This window comes from Gekko japonicus, unplaced genomic scaffold, assembly GCF_001447785.1.
Source record: "Gekko japonicus isolate JY-2015 unplaced genomic scaffold, Gekko_japonicus_V1.1 scaffold36, whole genome shotgun sequence".
Lineage (NCBI taxonomy): Eukaryota > Metazoa > Chordata > Lepidosauria > Squamata > Gekkonidae > Gekko > Gekko japonicus.
The window spans coordinates 1663402-1683397 of NW_015164182.1; positions in this window are offsets into that span (position 1 = coordinate 1663402).

Sequence of the window (19996 nt, forward strand, 5' to 3'; positions counted from 1 at the left end):
GGCAGTAGACTCTGCAGTGTGGACAGGAGTATGGAATGAAGCCAGCAAGGAGGCTTGGGTGAGTTTTGGATCACATCAGCTATGTCAGTTGGAGGCAGGAATCCCATCATTCTGCCCTTCCAGGGGGCACAAGTGTGGTGTGGTGCGGTCGAGGACCATTTGTCTAGTGAACAGGATTGCGGGGGGGGGGGCAGTAGAAGGGGGAACCTTCTGTAGCACGTTCTGCCTTCCACCCGAATCCCGAACCATATTTGTGTGTTTATTTCCTCAGGGAAACTGTCACTCTTATATTATTAGGAAATAAATTAAACAGCTGTTCCCTCTTAACATTTCCCTCAAACAAGCCATGATTTTATAAAGCTCACTCATTTCATCCCCCCCCCAGTAGTTCCCTTTTGAAATGGAAAAGTCCTGACATATTTAGTCTTTAGCAAACAAAGTCTTCAATACCAATGTCCCTAATAGTTCTGGCTTACTTTGGAAAGGGGTTTTTTTAGAGGGGGAGGGATACTGCTTTAAATTCTTGAGTCAGCCAGGGTGTCTGAAGAAGAGAAGTTGTGTGGAAGAATTATGTGGGCATGAAAAACACACTAGTAGGCACCACGGCACCCAACAACATCACATTGGAAATCACTGGCTTAGAGCAGCATGATTTGAGTCCAGAAGCATCTTAAAGACCACCAAGATTTCCAAGGCATAAGCTCTCAAGAGTCAAAGCTTCCTCCATCCAACAGCTTTGACTCTTGAAAGCTTATGCCCTGGGAATCTTGGTGGTCTTTAAAGTGCTACTGGGCTAAAAACTTCCTTTTCTACAGGAGGAGGAGGAGGAGAGAGAATCTGAAGAAGTGAGCAGTGACTCACAAAAGGTCATACCCTAACACAAATTTTGTTAGTCTGTGGCCCCGGTCACATGGAAGGTTTTGGCCCGGGAGAGGGACGGATCGGGGGCGCAGCAAACGGGCGCGATCTCGCCGCAACATCTGGGAAGCGGCGCACACCCGTCCCCGATTCAGCCCTTCAGGCCGAAAATCCGCTGTTGAAAAGTACGCAGACGGAGAGTGATTTCAGCAAAAGCATTCTTTATTCAATCAGGAACAAGATGACTTTGGCCGGCTCGCAGGCTGGCTTATATTCCCTCAGAACCCACCACCCAAAACACACCCTCACTTCCCGATAGGTTATTTACAATGGCCAAGAGTCCCATTGGCTTCTCGGCCAGGAACATAGCCCTCTGATTGGGGCGGGCTAGGATCCACCTGGTCCATTGTCTCTAGGAGCAAAGTTTGAGGTTTGTCTCTGGACAAGTCTGGACATGTCCGGACTTGTCAGGACTTGATACACTACTCCCCTCCCCCCTTGGTCTGCAATGCACGCACAGACAAAGTCCTTCAGGTGGGCTGGTAACTTCCTGGTGCGGGTAGAGCGGCGAGGTTCCGGGACTGCTGCTGCTTCTACCCCGGGAGCCCTTGGAGGCGAATTGGCTGGAAGAGGTGCTGGGGGTGGTGGTGCCGGCATCCCCAGCATGGGGACGATTGCGGCGAGGCGACTCCATGGGGAGGCAAGCGCCGTAGATGGCGGAGTGGGGCAGTGCTGCTCTCAGGGTCAGCGGCGCGATGCTCGGAGCTTGGGAGCGATGCGGTGAGCGGCGCTTCTCGGAGATGCTCGATGCTGGGGCGATAGCAAATTCAGCGCAGTGGCTCACAGCGATGTCCAGAACGTGGTCTCTGTTCAGAGGGAGATGAATCTCATCCTCGTCGCCAGTGAAAAGTACGCAGACGGAGAGTGATTTCAGCAAAGCGTACTTTATTCAATCAGGAACAAGACAACCCACCACCCAAAACACACCCCCACTTCTCGATAGGTTATTTACAGTGGCCGAGAGTCCCATTGGCTTCTCGGCCAGGAACCTAGCCCTATGATTGGGGTGGGCTAGGATCCACCTGGTCCATTGTTTCTAGAAGCAAAGTTTGAGGTTTGTCTCTGGACAAGTCTGGACATGTCCGGACTTGTCAGGACTTGATACACTACAGCTGTAAAAATAAACCCACCTACAGAGTAGAACTTACCGGAAACACCGCATCAAGCGCGGCTGTCGGAGCGCTGGAGCGCCCGTCTTCCGGAGCAATCGAGGCTCCCAGCTGAACTGCGCATGCGCACACATGTGCAGCTGGTGGCCTCGCGCTCCCTTCCGTGGCTTTCTCCCCGGCATCTGATCGTGCCGGGGAGCAACTGCGTGGCGGCTCACGGGATCTGTGTGATCCCGCCGCCGCGTGTCTCTTTTGGTGCGGCTTTCAAAAGCCTCACTTTGCCTGCCTCAATTTCCCCCCGTGTGGCAGGGGCCTGTAAGGAGCTAATGGACTCTTACTGTTTTCTACTGCTCTTCTACTGTAGACCAACACGGCTAGTGTGACCCAAAACTATTGCACTTGGACCGCGTGGACAACTGGATCCAGACCCCCACTTGATAGTAAAGCTCCCTAGGTGACCTGAAGTCAGCCACTCTCTGGTCCTGTTCACACTAGGCGATTTGGGCCGGGAGCGGGACAGTTCGGGGCCGGATCAAACCGGCGCGATCACACCACAACATCTGGGAAGCGTCTTGCTTCCGTGGCCGAACTGTCCCTTCCCCGCACAAATCCGCCACAAACTGAACCACCTACCCTAGGTGGTTCAAATGGACGCGGCGCGGCAACCGGGGCGTTTGATCGCCAGCGCGTCCTTGCGCTGGCACAACCCCGGCCCGGATCCAAACTGCACATGCTCCGACTTGCGCAGTTCGGCTGGCTAGGCGTCTGACCTGTGTTTTCTCCCCGGCGTTTGATCGCACCGGGGAGAAGAGGCGCCATGGCCAGGGGATCCGTGGGATCCCGCCGCGGCATCTCAACATTGGTGCGGCTTTTAAAAGCCGCGCCTTAAGAGGCTTTTCCCCTGCCGTGTGGCAGGGGCCTCTGTCAGCCTAACCTACCTTTGAGGAGTTGTTGTGAAGTTAAAAGAGAGGAGGGAAGAACTAGGTATTCCCTGAGCTGCTTGGAGAAAGGATGGGATAGAAATATAAGAAACGTTTATTTTTAATTGACCTCTGATCTAATGTTGTTGTTACCCTGGGTCTTGAGGTTTGGAACCCCCTGCCTACCAATGGAGGTGCCTTTTTTCCCTCCTCCCTGGGGATAGTTTTGGGAGGGTAGCCATGTTGGTCTGCAGTAGAAGAGCTAGATTCAAGTCCAGTAGCACTTTAGAGACCAACAAGATTTTGGGGGTATAAGCTTTCATGAGACAAAGAAGAAGAAGAAGAGATTGGATTTATACCCTGCCCTTCACTACCCAAAGGTGTCTCAGAGTGGCTTACAAACTCCTTTCCCTTCCCCCTCCCCACAACAGACACCTTGTGAGGTAGGTGGGGCTAAGAGAGCTCTGACAGAAACTGCTCTTTTCTCATCAAAGTGTGTGAGAACACTCTCTGAAGACAAGAGTTCCTTAACAGCAGAAAATGCTGCAGCCTCTGTCTGGCCCCAGGCCCATGGACGAGTCCAGGAGCCAATGCAGGAGCTCTGCAACTGACACCTTGTGTGGTAAAAAGGCACGGTAAAAATGCAGAAGGCCTAAGAAGGACTGAAGGTCCTTCTTGGACTGGGGCTCTGGCATGCTGCGGATGGTCCGTACCTTGGCTGGAGTTGTATGGATGCCCTCTGCATCCATGAGGAAACCCCATGTCAAGGGCTGGGGTGCAGGTAGAGGGAAATCCAAGTTCAGTCTGGGGTCTTAAGCCAAAAGGAGCGGAGCAGGAACTGAAAGAGAGAAAGTCCAAAGCACAAACCAGGAGCAAGGTTGTTCAAAGCCAGAGTCAGAAAGCTGGGGGAGAGGAGCAGGAACCAAGTCTGGAAACAGGAGGCGTATTGGAGGCGAGGCGTCACAAACTTGACTAGTTGCTTTCACAAAGAACCCAGCCTAGAGCCAGAAGCTAAATAGCCCTCTGCTGTCTGTCAAAACTCAGTGCTAACCAACTGTCTGCTCAGCAAACAAGCTACACGCCACCTGGTCCCCAAGTCCTGGCAGAGTCAGTCTCTTAAGCAAGCAACTCACAGGGGCGAGTCAGGAGGGCTTTCCACTTGTAGCTGCTCCTCATCAGCTGTTGCCAAGCCAGGTGCTAATGTGGGCAGCAATGGCAAACTGTCAATCTCTGAAGCTTCAGAGGGGCCAGCTGTGGGTTCTGCTAAAGCCAGCAGCACCCCCTCTTCAGCGCCCATGACACCCTGGAACTTGACACTGGGAACACCAAACTGGCACTTTTCCTTCTTTACCTTTTGCTCTGCATTCTGCAGTTGGTGGAGGATGGCCTGGAGACGCTCAGCGAGTTCTACCTCAGAGGCCCCAGCAATAAGGACGTCACCAAAATATAGGATGATGCCCGGGAGTCCATGGAGCAGACCTTCCATTAAGCTCTGGAAGATCCTGGAGGTGATGTTGACGCTGAACTGCAGGTGCTTGACCTTGAATGCACCCCTGTGCATGATGATCATCTGGGCATCGACGGTGGCTGGCATCATCTACAGGTAGCTGCTGGTATGCCTGGGCCAGGTCAAGCTTGGCGAAGACAGTTCCGCCATTCAGCAAAGCGAGGAGGTCGCTCACGACGGGTACTGGGTAGGTGTGCAGCTGCAGAGCCTTGTTGACTGTGTATTTGTAGTCTGCACAGATTCTGACTGCTCCATTTGGCTTGAGTGGGGTGACGATCAATGTTTCCCATCGTGCATGGGGGACTGGCTCCAAGACTCCCTGGGCACTGAACCAGTCCAGCTCCTCATTGATCTTTGGCTTGAGGGCAAAGGGGACCCAGCGAGCCTTCATGCAGATGGGCGCCACTGCCAGGTTGAAGCTGAAGGAGATGGGCGGGCCTGTATACTTTCCCAGGGATCTGTCGAAGATGGCAGGAAACTCTTCACAGATGGTCGCTATGTCTACTTGGCTGGTGCAGTGGACACCCATCACATGGATGCCCAACGGTTTGAACCAGTCCAGGCCGAACAAGCTCAGTTGGTGGCCTTGTGCTACCACCAATTGCAGGGGCCACTAAAGTTCTTGTAGGTGACCTGGAATGTGCCAATGCTCAAGACTGGCACTCCGTGGCCCCAGAAGTCCTTGAGGATCAACTTGAATAGCTCAAGGCATCACCCATTCGACTTAAGGCAGATGCGTTGGAATGTGCTAGTGGAGATGATGGACAGTGCAGACTTGGTGTTAACTTCCGTTTCGCAGGGCATGTTCTGGACCTTGACCTTGGCCATGATCTTGGTGCATGTTGAGGGTTGCAACGTCAGGACAGGAATGCTGTTGGTCTTGATAGGCATGGAGGCAGGGAGTGAAAGGGTGTGGCACTCTTCATGGCAGATGGAGGCCTTCCTTGTTGCTTGCGGCGACCTGCATCTCGACCATGGTGATGCATCTCTGGGCTGAGCAGAGTGCAAGGCACATGTGATGTGCCCTGATTTTCCATTCTCTGAATCCCACCTTTGTTGCCAGTGTTAAATAGTGGGTTCACGAGACTATCATGGTTTCAACATAGCTCTTTATTGGAACATTTTAAGATCAACACATGTGGTGACCCACAACTATATACAAAAACCCGTCCCAAACACACCCACAAAGTACAATAAACCAATAGGAACGTAGTAGCTAGGAGCCTTTATTTGCATGGCATCACTTACACTTCTGTTACCTGATTGGCCTGCTCTGCAAGGGCGGCCAATCTGAATGTGGCTGCAAGGAACTTCTCTAACAATGCTTGTTCATTTGAAGCTCTCACTACACAACAGGATCAGTCACCTAAGTTATCCAAGCAAGGGCAACTGAAATGAGGAAATGGAAGCCATTTGCTGGCCCTGCCAAAAATGTTTACATAAATCTGTGAGGAGTTCTGGCAAAACCCGATTGCTTAAGCACGGGCTTAACACTCCAACTGAAATGGATAGGACTTTAAAGTGCTTAATTGCCTATTGTGAAGATCTACCTTGCCTAATAAGAAGAATAATAATGGGTAATAATTAATAGCGGCTGCTTCCTCACTTTCTCAGTTGAATCATCAAAAGCAAGCGGAAAGAAAAAAAGAGAATTGCCAAGCCTGCGAACATCAAAAAACGAGTGTGAGTCAGACAATTTCCATTGTTTCAAAGATAATAGCCTTCAGTATTTGATAGGGTGCTGTGATTTGTGGTTTGTGTACCGGTTTCTTCAAGGCATCTTTTACAATTCTTTGACACTAATCCATTTACAGAAAGCACTACTGGGATAATTTTGACTTCAGATAATTTATATGTAGATATTTTAATTTCCTTTGCCAATCCCACGTAGTTTTATAAATTCTTCCTGCTTTTCAGCTTTTATACTGTTACTCATCAGCTGTTCCCATGACACCTATTGACAATTCTTGTTCTCCGATATGCGCTTCAGGGGCCTGATCCTGGGGGATATATAGCATGTGCCACCCCAGTTCAAATTAGGGGGGGGCATGTGGGAACACAGGTCTTCACAACTTGCCTTTGGTGCCAAAAGTCAACCCTGGAGCATGTATTATTCTGAGGGATGCTGAGAATGTACAGAGTGCCTTTCCCTTCCTACTGGAGAAACATAATTTGCCCCCTCTGGGATTCTGCTGCAAACAGACCCCTGGGTGGACCTGGAAATGCTTGGTTTAAAAAATGTAGTTCACTCCAGATGCAGATATTAGCTTGGATCTAGTGGAAAGCATAAATGGACTTAGTACAATTTGGCTTGTGCAGGATTTTGTACAACACCTAGCACTTTCCTCCCTCTACATTATAGTGCCCAGAAATCGATTGCACAAGATCTTGTATAAGAGGAAACACAAGTGGGACTATAATATGTTTGGCTTAGAACAAGTGGCTAAGTTAATTTCCACTTGTGTAAGAGCTCTAGCACAAATGGAAATTTTGCACCAGATCCCACCCATAGTCTCAAGACACAATGCATGTGTCATTCAAGCAGGGCTATTTTGGGGCAGGAACGCACAGGAACGGAGTTCCAGCTGGCTTCAGAGTTGGCCACACCCACTACAGCCAAAACCTCTGCATGCGTGGCTACAGAGGGAAGGCCTAGAGAGCGACCACCCCTGGTGACTCCAAGGCAGGCAGGCCAGGGGGCCCCTGGAAGGATTGGGGAGGCATTTAAATGCTTGTGCTACACCAGAGTGCCAATAGGCCTTTGAGAACCTCAAGGGGTTGTTTACCTCGGAGCCCATTTTAAATCATCCTGATGAAAATAAACCTTTTATAATCCAAGTCAACACCTTGGATGTGGCAATGGGAGGAGCAATCCTGCAATGGGGGGAGGATGGAAAGTTCCACCTCCTAGCACATGTGTCCAAGACTTTCTCCCCCACGGAGTGCCATTGGGCTATTTGGGACAAAGAGGTGGCTGCTACCAAACTGGCCCTTACAACCTGGAGGCACTGGCTGGAGGGGACGAGGGTGCCATTTTAGGTATGGACAGGCCATTGGAACATCAAACAACACTGCTGAGCAGAGTTTTTCTCTAAATTTCAGTTCAACCTCCAACACCTCACCAGGAAAGCGAACTCTCTGGCTGACACTCTGTCTCACCTCCCACAACATGACAACCAGCCAGAGGAAGTCGTAGACTCGATGTTCACACCCACCCAGCTGGGGGGGGGGGGTTTGACACGCAGCCATTGAGGTCGAACCCTGGATTTGCACGTTTAAAACACTTTTTCAGATTGGGACATGGAGGACCCCTCAGCAGAGTGGAAGGGGGATGGGTGTTGGTATCGGGGTGGGCAGGTGTTCATACCCAGGAGCTTGAGAGGGGAAATCCTGACTGTGGCACATGAAAATAAACTGGCGGGGCATTTCAGTTACCTGAAAACCCTGCACCTCCTTCAAAGACAATTCTGGTGGCCGCGCATGAGGGCAGGCGTTTCTCAATACGTGGGTTCCTGCCATACTTGCCTGATGGGTAAACAGAGACCAGGAAAGGCCCCGGGGACTTTACAACCCCTGGAAATGCCAGAGAGACCATGGGCAGTTATTTCAATGGACTTTATAACTGACTTACCACCCAGTAAAGGCAAAACAGTGATTTGGGTGGTGGTCAACACATTCTCCAAGCAGGCACAGTTTATTCCTTGCAAACAACTGCCCTCGGCTAAAGCATTAGCCAAGCTTTGCATGCACCACATCGTGAGGCTCCACTCCGTTCCTCGCAAGATCATTTCAGACAGGGGGTCGCAGTTCCTCACTAAATTTTGGAAGGAGCTGCTGCAGGTGTTGGGGGTAGAACAAGGTCTAAGCAGTTCCTATCACTCAGAGATGGAAGGGAAAATGAAGAGGGTGAAACAAGTGGTTGAACAGTTCCTCTGGTGCTTCAGCAATTACCAGCAGATCAACCTCCTCCCTTATGCGGAATACAGTTATAATAACTCAGTACATAGTACCACTGGTCTCTCCCCCTTTAAGACTGTGCATGAGTACCTCCCCACAGTAACCACCCAAGAACCGAAACTGGGAGATTTACATTCATGGTGGGGGGACTTGAAGGAGCAATGGTCCACAATCCATGAGACTCTGAAAAAGGTGAAAGAGGACTACAAAAAAAAAAAATGCAGATAAAGGGAAAACTCCTGAATGGGATTTGCAGCCTGGAGACTTGGTGTACCTTTCGACAAAGAATTTGAAAGGGATCCAACCGGAGAGGAAATTGGGGTGGAAGTATATTGGCCCATTCAAGGTGGTGAGGGATCTGAACAAAGTGGCTGTGGAACTTGAGCCACCCAAGAATCTGAGTTTTTGGCAGGAAGGCAGACTATCAGAAAGTCAGTCAGTCTGTGAGAAGGCTGAAACCAGTCAGACTTTTGGTTGGAGTCTGCAGGAGGCAGAGGTCATGTGGGGAGACATGCTGATCTAACCTTCTCCAATGAAATGAAGGAATGTGCCTACCCTGCAGTATGCCACTTGGGTATGCTAGGGATGGGTCAGGACTCCCTGAGGAGGAGAACAGGGGCAAAATGGTCAGTTGCCAACTCTTCAGGGGAGCCCTGAAGATTGCCAGGAAGCCCCAAGGTGGGTTCCTGGTAAGACCGGAGGGAGGTTAGGAGGCTGTCCCACCTAACCAGAGCCCAAGACAGGGACAGTGGTGGCAACAATACCTGGAGTCAGTGGAGAAGAACTGCCCCGTCAGGTGCCAGGTCAGGCAAAGGAGGGGTGGGTAGGGTGGGGCCTGCCAGCTGACACAAGCCCGTTCCGCCACACAACTCATACCCATCCACTACCACATCCCAGTCATGAGAATCATCCCACCAAGTCTCAGTGATTCCAATTATATCATAGCCCTCTGTTTGCAAGAGACTCTCCAGCTCTTCCTTCTTATTACCCATACTACGGGCATTGGTATATAGGCACTTGTAGCCTCGTACCTTTGTTTGACCTGTCCTACCCAGGTGGGCCCCCACTATTTTCTCTTCATCATTGAAGTCCCCATGTTGATCGTCCCCTTCCCATTGTGGCTTCAGTTTAAAGTTCTCCTGATGAAGCTCTCCAGGTTCTTTCCGAACTGACCTTGAGAGGTGAAGTCCATCATGTGCTAGACGGCCTTCTCTAAGAAAACTTATCCTGTGGTCCCAGAACCCAAAGCGCTCCTGCCAGTACCCCCATCTCAGCCAACGATTCACCTCGAGTATGGTGTGTTCTCTTCGGACTCCTCTTCCTTTGACTGGAAGGATAGAAGAGAATACCACCTGTGCCCCCAATGCCTTCAGCTGCCTTCCAAGAGCTTCATAGTCATCTTTAATTTTCATGATGGTATTCGTAGCGTTTCATTCGTCCCCACATGAACAAGCACAAACGGGTACTGATCAGTAGGTCTTATCAGTTTTGGCAGTCGGTCTGTAATATTCTGAATTCTGGCCTCAGGTAAGCAACACATCTCTTGGAGTAGGGGATCCAGCCTGGACACATTACATTCCATACCCCTGAGCAGAGAGTCCCTGACAACCACCACTTTCCGTTTCCTTCCACTTCCATGAAGCATCATGCCCCCTTCACCCCCTTTTCCAGGTCTTTGTGGCTCTCCTTCCACTCTCATCTCCATCACCCTCTCAAGCACCTCAAAACAATTCTTGAGCTCCAATGGACCAGAGCGTCATCTTAGTCAATGTCTTTGGGTTAGTACTGTAGAACTGAGAGGAGGCTCAGAAGGAAGATTGACTCTTCCTTCTTCTCCTTAACTTTCTTCTTCATATTCTTGCAGAGTTCCCAGGCTCTTGTCAATAAAATCCTCCCCTTCCTTGATTTCCTGAAGGGTGATGATCCTCTCCTGCAGGCTCTGAATGTTCTCCTCCAAAAGCCTGACCAGCTTACACTTCTGACAAGTGAAGTCCATCTTCTCCTCTGGGAGGAAAACAAACATGGCACACTCCATGCAGGTGACTGGAAAGGGGCCTTCAGTCAACATCATTGCCATTCAAGTATATTCCAAGAGTACTCTGAGCAGAGTTTTGGAGCCCTCAGGTAGATCCTCAGGCTAAGAGCCACAGGCCAAGAGCCCTTTTGCTCTCGCCCTTTGGCTTGTGCCTCTGGCGGGGAGGAGCCTTTTGTTTCAAAAGGTCACTTCCTGCCAAGCACAGCAGACCTCAGCACATCCTGATGTTCAACTTTATCCAGTCTGCACAGTTCAGCTATGATCTGGCAAGGGACTCTGCAGATTCAAACTTGTTCTGTGCATGTTTCTCTTTCCTTGCTTGCTCGACTGACGTGGGTAGATATTTACCATCTTGCCATTGTCACTGGGAAGGTGTTCCATCAGTACAGAGAAGGCCTCATAAGAAACGGCATTCCAGGAAGCCATGATAGTGCCTACCGAAAAGGCCAGGAAAGAATCACAGATCTTGAAAAAGGGTTGGAGCATTTTCTTTTCTTTTTTTTTGTAAAGATTTTATTAGCTCCCCTAAAAAGGGGAGGTATTTCGCTTAAAAGAAAAAAATGGGAAGGGTAGACAGCGGGAGAGAGAAAAAGCTGAGTGATATATAAACTGGTAAATTAAACTGTTAGTAATGTCCAATTAATCTTCTTGGGCTTCTTCTGTGTGTTGTCAAACTTCTTTTCTTAGTTCAGTCACATATAATTCTCTGTTAGTATATTAGTAATGTTCCCTTGAATTTCTGTTAATGTTCTCTTGAGTTCCCTTGAATTTCTGTTAATAAAAAAAAGAAAAATCTCTTCTGGACACAGTCAGAACCGCATCTTTGCCTGCTGGGCACTTTTACTATCGCTGACGTGTAGGGGCTTCCTCTGTTGTCTTCTACTTCCGGCTTGTTAAATCCTCCTTCGGGTTGCTGTTAACTCACTCAGTTCATGCACTATAAATCCTCTTCCTTTCATGCCTTGGAGGTCCCCAACTTTGAGAATGGTATTAATTTCATTTCGCTTTTATTTCCGCTCCCAAACTCTCTATTGGGTCCTCCTCGAAACTGTTGACGTATATAAGCGCTTGCCAGGCACTCCTCGCTGTCACAGTTCAAACTTTTCCATTTTACAAAACTCCCATCGGATTCACAACCATAAACAGTCCAAAACACTAAACAGCCGGCTCTCACACACAAGCAAACGCCCAGACGGAAGTCCCTCCCTTCTCTCCGCTCGTTTTTGCCCAGCTCCGACATCTTTTCTTTTTTGTTTACTTTTAGAAAGTTCTTAAATTGTGCTCCAGAGAGACAAAACTTTCTCTCGCTTTATTTCAAATACATCAAGGGAAAACATCACTGTTCGCTCAGTCCATTCCCCCCCTCCTTTTCTTTTTCGCTTATGCAGTTAGAGGGTTAACCTCCTCGCCTTTTTCGCTGGGTGGGGGGGGAAGCGGTTTTAGATCTTTTTCTTTGCATTTTGACAACTCACAGTTAGGCCGATCTTTTCTTTTTCAACTTTTTCGGATGATCGCTTTATCACTCGGTGACGTCTGGTGGCTCCGCTAAACCCCGTAAAACGGGATCGCTCACGCAGCAAGGTCCAAAGGGGCAGGGCATGGCGGGCGCCTCGTCTCCAACCTCTCGGCTGAGAGCGAGACTCCCCCCTCGAGCGCCCTAAAGCGCCCCGGATCCGAGCTCCTCACATCCTGAGGGGCTCGTTCGGGTCTCCGCTCGCGCGGATTCCCTCCTCCACCGCGGGCGGGCGAGACGCCCCTCGGGAGCGACCCAAGGATGCGTCTGCCTTTCGCGGGAGCCAGACCGGAAGCCAGGGTTGGAGCATTTTCAACAGTATGCAACCAATAGCGGCAATCTGCAAAAACTTCAGTGAGTTGTGTTGCACAGTTGCTGGATTGCACATTTCCTGATTCTGAGGCATCCCAGGCACCCACCCATACTAGGGTTGCCAAGTGTTACCTTCCTCCACAGCGGGGGACTCCCGGGCCGATCATAGAGTTTTCCCTCAGATGACTGTGGCCCCACCCCCAGCGTGCCCGGCGGTGTCACGTCACTTCCTGGTGACGTGCACGTCAGGGCGGAGTTCCCCCCGGGGCCTGATCCGGGGGCGGCGGGGAACGGGCCTCTGGGGCGGGGGTTTCCCCGCCCCCCAGGGGGACTTGGCAAACCTAACCCATACTATGGGGCATATATATGACAGGATGAAAGGATGAAATGGATGAAAGGATGAAATGGCTAGCACACTAAAAGTCTGTGGCTACTGGCTGGATCTTCCCACAAGAGTGTAACTATAAGGAATCACCTGGGGAGCAGAAGAGAAAGTATGGCTGCTGGAAGGCAGGCCTGCAGCTCCAGTGGGGCATTTTGGGGCCTGCCCCCCCCCGACTTCCTGACATGACAGAATGAAAGGATGAAATGGATGCCCCTTCCCCAAGTGGGGCTTGTTCGAAGTGGCTTCTCTGCCTGTCAGCAGCCTCGCCGGCTCGATCCTGGGCTGGTGGTTGGGGCGTGGGTACTGTGCTGGCAGGGGGCCACACTTGCCTTGGCTGGCTGGCAGCTTTCTGAGTGGGCAAGTGCAATGGCATGCTCCTCCACCCCCTTGCCTTACCACCTCCTTGCATTTCCTACCCGGCCCTTGTAAAAGGGAGAGCAACAGGCGGTTGGTGCACTGCATACTGGTACAGGAGGCTGGGCTTGTGGCCACCCGACCAGGAGGAAGAAGAAAAAGTGGCTGCCACAGAAGAGGAGACACTGCCTGCTTACTGGATTTCAGCTGCCCTCCATCTCCGGGGAACGTGTCCGCCCTGCTTGCCTGCTAGCAGAGTGCTGGGCAAGACAGCCATAGGAGGATCTGACACCAGCCAGCCAGGGGTATATTGAGAAACTTCCCTTTGAAATTAGTAAATGAGTGCGTCGGCGGGGGTGGGGTGGGTTCCAAGCTGGGGAAGCTTTAACTTTAATGTAATCGACTTGGTGTCCCCTAAGAAACTTAAATGCCCCCCCCCCAAGGAAATCCTGGCTACAGGCCTGCTGGAAGGTGAGGTGGCTGTGAAAGAATGCTGAGTCCCTCAAGCCCCTTTCTGGGAGTAGAAAAGGGGGCAAAAATGAGCAAAAGTGGAAGCCAAAGAGTGGAGAGCCAGAGTGTCCCTGCAGGATTTCTTGAGAGACATGTTGGTTCTGGAAAGTTTGTATTTATGTTATCCCATGTCTTGATCTTGATCTTGGGGTAAGGTTCCCAGTGCTGCCTCAAGCAAATTCTGGGAGATTTGGGAGTGGTGCCTATGGATAGTAGAGTTTGGGAGGATGTGCTATCACTTCTGGGTGATACTCTAGGCTGCCTCCCCTAGTCTCTATGGCCTTTGCCATAGAGACAAGGGGGAATTCCTAGAGGATCATTACATAGGGACATTTTTTCCAGCTTCTCAGTTCTTTGGGGAAGGAAACTGGAGTGGGAGGTGAGTAATTCCCCACCCTGGGCAGACAAATGAAATGCACAGTGAGGAAGGACCTGGAACCTGCCCTCTTGAAACCATCTCTCTCCCTTTGATGTTTCCCATAATCAAGAAGAGATACAGCAATTGATAGGATTAACAGCTGGTGATGTGAAATTTCTTCAACGTGTCCTAGGAGGTTCTGCCCATATTGTAAATCCGGAAGTAGGCATTGATTTTTTTTGGCAAGAGGCTTCAGATGTATGCAGATGATGGGATCTCTGTTAGCACAGAACATTTGCTGGCATCGGGGGGGGGGGGAGTGACAGGTGAAACCTGTTGGATGTAATTTTGTAAGAGGCTCAATAATTTCGCAGCTAATGAGATAACAAAGATCATAAAGCTGCACTGAAGAATTATACATGTTCCCTTTTGCACAAAACTTGAAATTGATTTGCTCCCCAAATTCTCCTCTAGCAATCTGGCAAGTATTAGATATTCAGCATCAATATTGAACATCTGATGGCATTCAATCTGATGTTTGGCAGTGTTTGATGGCTGCCATGCTTGGGGGTCCTGTGACAGCTAGCAGGCTGTTTTTTGCAACCAATGGCATGCACTGGAACAGACAGGTTGCAGGCAGCATGAGTTCAAAGCAAACTCTCCACAAAAAATCTGTCTAATACCATTCATTAAGACCCACCAAAACAACACAATACAGTATGTGACCTTCAGAATCCCTGCCTAAAAGGCTTCTACTCAGCAACCTTCAGTTCCCTGGTCTGACCAGGTGTCCTAGTGGTGCAAGTGAGTTAGGAGATGGTGCCTCCCCAGACTATGGTGCCTGACAGCAGCAGTACACTCGCCACCTAGGAACAGTATTTATTTTGGAAGCATTTAATGTCTCTTTTATTTGTAAGGGCTTTGGCTAACCAAGCTTTAAGTTCTTAAGCATTATATTATATATTTTTCAGTCAATTTTTATTTGCATATTCTCTGCATGCTTTTCTATCACAGAAGTCCAGACAAAACAAATAAAAGCATACACTCAAACACCCAACACAAATGCAAAGCATTTGTTCTGCAGCCACAAATTGCAACCTGCATCACCTATCCTGGACTGCTCTCTAGCACAATCCAAGCTGCACCTCCCAAGATCACCTGAAAACTACCACAGCCTAGATGTTTTTCTCTCCAGGAGGCCCAGCCATTAACTGGCAATTTAAATGTAGAAGGGTCCTCCAATGACAAGCACAGGTGGTGATTTTGCTCCTAGGTCATGCAATGGGAACAGGAGGCAGTCTGCAGATGTTAATCTGAGCTGTGAGGCAGAATTCAGTGGAAATTTACCCCTGTGTGGTTAGAGGGCTTCCAAAGGCTTTAATTTTGGGATAAGGAAAGATGATTGATGGATCCTCAATGAGTGTGGAGCAACAGGAGGTGAGGATAGGATTGCCAACTTCTAAGTGGGACCTGGAGATCTCCTAGAAGGCTGCAGAGATCACTTCCCCTGGAGAAAATGACTTTGGGGGGTAGATCTATGTCATTTCACTCCCCCTGAGGTCCCTCCCCTCCCCCAAACCCCACCTTCCCCAGGCTCCACCCCCAAAATCTCCAGGAATTTCTAAGTCTGGAGTTGGCAACCATGGCCTGGAATGAAAGGATGGATATAAGGGAGGACCTTGGCTAAACTCCACCCCTTAATCAAAATGACCTCGCTCTCCTATGTAGTTCAGCGCTGCAGCTGGTGGATGGAAACCAGCTAGTGGAAAGGAATGGGACTTCTCCTGCTTGCTTTGCTGACCCCAGTCTCCTTCCAGCCTCACTTAGGGAGGTTGTAAATTTTGCAGAAAGCCTCCTTAACAATCAAAAACTTGCTGTGTTTGACTGTGATGATCAGACATGAGCCAATCACTGAATCTGTTCTGTTCAGTGACAAATGCCTTAAACACCTGATTAACAAGTTTGCATCTTCCCTCCAACCTAAGCTATCCATGAGCAAAAAGGATCCCAGTCCAAAACATTGCTAAGGACAATTCAGACCTAACAATAGGATTTTTTAAAAAAAAAGACACACAGCAATTAAAATTGGTTTATATGATCTGTGTCTATTTAAACAGTTGCCTGTCGAGTGGAACTGTAGTGTAGAAAGGACCGGGGAAGTGGAATGATTGGGTTGTTTGAGAAGTGCATGTAGAAAAATATGAATACAGTGTACTGCTCTGTTTGGAAGGAATATGGTGAAGACAACGGCTAAACAGCTGCTAATGGGTCAGTGAACAGATGAACAGTCTATTAAAGAATCAGTTCCCTGCTTTCTAGGATATGAACCAGGTGTCTTGGGAGGCTGAAGACACAGGGTGCTGCAGAGCGGAACCACATTCCTCTTCTCCAGCATCTGGGGCATCTCAGTGGCACTCCACTTTGAGGAATGGGCGTTGCTTGCCTGTAAGCTGCTAACATCTGTACTAAAATTAGGTGCTGTGGTCAAGTATATGCATTCTTTTGAGACATTCACATTTTGGTTTCAGTATCCAGTTTGGAGGTGATATATATAAAAAATGAAAACTTATGTTTAGATAAAAATGCTTGTAGCAATAACATATAGCAACTTTCTAAATCCATTGTTTTACATTGTATTCCCTTCCCCATGACCCAAATTTCCAATGTCCACAAACTGAGAACACTGCAAAATTTACATTTGACTTTCATGTATTCAAATTTTTGTAAGGAAATTTGAGTTACATAGGCCCCGGTCACACGGGCCAGATATTGCAGGGGGGGAGGCATGGCTGTTTGCCCCAGAGCAAACTACCACACGGCAGCCGGATCAAACATCCCGCCCGATGTCCCGCCGACGTCCCGTGGTTGGGGGGAGGTGCCGATCATACCTCACTCCTGCGGCGTGGCAAAGAAGCAGCGCCGCAGGGGTTCTGGTGTTTTTTTTTTAAACCCAAGTGTTCGCATGTGCCGTTGGGTGCTTGTGTGCACCCGTGGACACTTGACCAAAAAACCCCACATTTTCGCGACAGGACATGGGCGGGCGCCGGATGCCATGAGCTAACACCGGAAACGTGATCTGACGCCCACCCTTGCCCCGCGGTTTCCGGAAACTAGTACCTCGGAGGTACTAGTTTTTTACAGCGCATCTTCAGAGTGAAGCCTCGGGTGAGCCACGGGAGCTCTACGCTTTCTAGATGTGGCGGTGAGAGTGCGCCCGGAAAATCTACCTATCTTCCGTCTCTCTAGCGTGCCTAATGCTCCGTGTGACCGGGGCCATACATACGTAATTGCCATTAAGTCACAGGTGACTTATGGTGACCCCAGCAAGGGGTTTTCAAGGCAAGTGAGAAGCAGAGATGGTTTGCCATTGCCCTCCTCTGCGCAGCCTTCCTTGGTTGTCTCTCATACAAGTACTGACTCTGCTTAGTTTCTAGGATCTGACAAAATTGTGCTATAACATGTCATATTCCCTCCCAAATTTGTTAGCTAAATTATTTCATTTATTTATACCTCAATGAGGACCCAAAGCAGTTTGCAACATCTTTCTCCCATCCTCAATTATCCTCACAACAACAACCCTGTGATGTAGTTAAGGTTGAGAGAGACTGGCTCATGGTCACCCAGTGATATTCCATGGCAGAGTGGGGATTTGAACCTGGGACTCCCAGTTTTTAGACTGACATGACTGCTATACTATATTGATTCTCATTTTGCCTGAGAAGTTTCCCCTGCAAATTCTTCTGGCCTCCAACTTGATGCCTGCTTCCTCCTCAAATCCATCCTCTCACTGCTCATCTTTATGCTTGTGACAAGAAGGCTCTGGTAGACTCCTGTTAGGGGAGGGGAGAGAATTCCTAAATCTTGGCTCCCCGTGGATACAATTTATTACTGCAGATCTCATAAAGCTTCTCTCCTGAATTTCCTCCCAACTGGAAATCTCTGGCAGAGGAGGGGGGGTTGTTTAGAGTGCTGAAGTTCTATCTCCATAATTGGACTACGTCGCCTGTAGTTACCATGGCACCTAAGACAAAGCAAGCATAGCTATAGATCATGGAAGCACTCGGTGGTATAAACCCCTCAGTTTGGAGGAGCATTGGCTCTAAAAGCATATCCCAGCCAAGAGACCTGTTAAGATTATGAACAGAGGGAAACCAGAGTCTGGAATAAGAGCCTTGAGCAGGACATGTCCCTCCATTATGAACCTGCAAATTATTCCTCTTCTCCATTTCATTTTCTAATCCTGAATTTCCTTTAAGAAGCATACATGGATGTCCCAGGTGTTCTATTATCACAACAACTCTGTGAGGTAGGCTAATTTGAGGCCAAGTCAACTGAAAACTAGCATCTATATATCTAATTCCGAAGTCGCCCCCTGGTGTGCGGATACTTATTTCCGCACATCGGGGGGACCTGGAGGGGAGGGAGAGTTTTGTGCACATGTGGGACAGTCCCCAGGTGTGCACAAAAATCTGAAACCTTTAAAAAACTACCGGGGGGATATTTAAATCCCCCCAAAACTGACAGAGCGTTTCCTGCACATGCTCAGGGAACACTCTGCAGCCAGCCTAGCCGCCGCCGCTTCGGAGCCAGGCGGGCAGGCGGGGGTCAGCAAGGCCCAGGTGGCTGCAGCTGCTCGGGCCTTGCATCAGAGCCGGGTGGGTAGAGTCTGAATAAGGTAGTATTCTTTATTGCCATGCAGTTCTTTTGCAAAGCGAGAAAGAAGGCATTGTGTTTGATTCCACCACCTGTTATAGCCATGTTAGGTGGTTAGGGGGGGGGGAGGAGACGGGGGAACCAGCAGGACGGGGGGTACTTACCTCCTCCTCCTGCTTCCTTCTGAAGCTCCCTCCCCCCTCCCCCCTCCCGCGAGTATCGCGGGTCCGCCCCTTGTAACATCTAAATCCAGCTTCCATGATCGATCCTTTCTGCCACAGAGAATCTAGATCCACCTTACCTTTCCTCTCCAGCACCAGTTTTTCCACGCTTTGGCCTCAGTGGTGAATTGTGACCCACAATTGGGGTCTGAACTAAACAAGTATCTCTTGCTGGTTTATTTTTAAGGATGTGATTCAAACATGGAAGATAGCGACATGTGTCCAGGGTTTTTTTTCTGAGGGAACATGCCAGAACAGAGTTCTGGAACCTCTTAGAAAAAATGCTTTAAAAATATTTAAAAGTTCAGGAGTTTTCAGTATACAAATTGAAAACTTAATTTCCCTCTTGAGAGTTCCAGCCCCTCTTCTTCTTGTTTTTAAGCCCTGCATGAGTCAGACCATTGGTGTTTCGGAACGGGAATGGGTGAAGATCTATTGTGTTTTGGGCTGTTTTTCTGATCAAAATAACTTTTTACTAATTCAGCACCAAAAGCCACATAATATTTTGTATTAAAACCAAGCAACCCCCCCCCCAAACGCCAGAATACCCCTGAATTCTCCAGAACCCTTCATCAGGATGGACGTTAAAAGTAGACAAACAAATGGGAAAGAAAATGCGTACCTACTACACATGATATTTTCTTATACTGAATCAGACCCTTGGCCCATCAGGGTCAGAATTGTCTTCTGTGAGTGGCAGCAGCTCTGCAGGGTCTTTCCCATCTCCTGCCAGCTCCTTTCCACTGGAGATGTCATGGGTTGAACCTGGGACCTGCTGCATGCCAAGCAGAGGCTCTTCCACTGAGCCATAGTCCCTTCCCTAAACAAAAACAAAAACTTTCAGACTGAAAAGTACTGAGACGATGCATCGTTGAGTGATTTCAGCTCATACTTTACTTAGTGATTCCAAGACTTGAGATACAAGGGCAAGCCTGAGGCTGCTTATATGCACATACAGAAACACACCCATACACCCATGATAGGCTTATTTACATTAACCTCCGTCAATAGGTTCCCTGGAGGATTCAGGTTAGCCAATTGGCTGTTTCTAGGATCTTTAGTCCCTATAGTTTCTGGGAGCGAAGCTCTGGTTGTTCTGAAGACCGTGTGCTTGGTTCGACCACGTGCGCGGTCTCTGTCGAAACACAACACAGACCATGGCATGGCTTTTCTTAGCTGATAGGGAAGTGTCAAATGTGAATGCTTTACATGCTTGAGACTGATTGTGTTGTTTATGGTGGTGT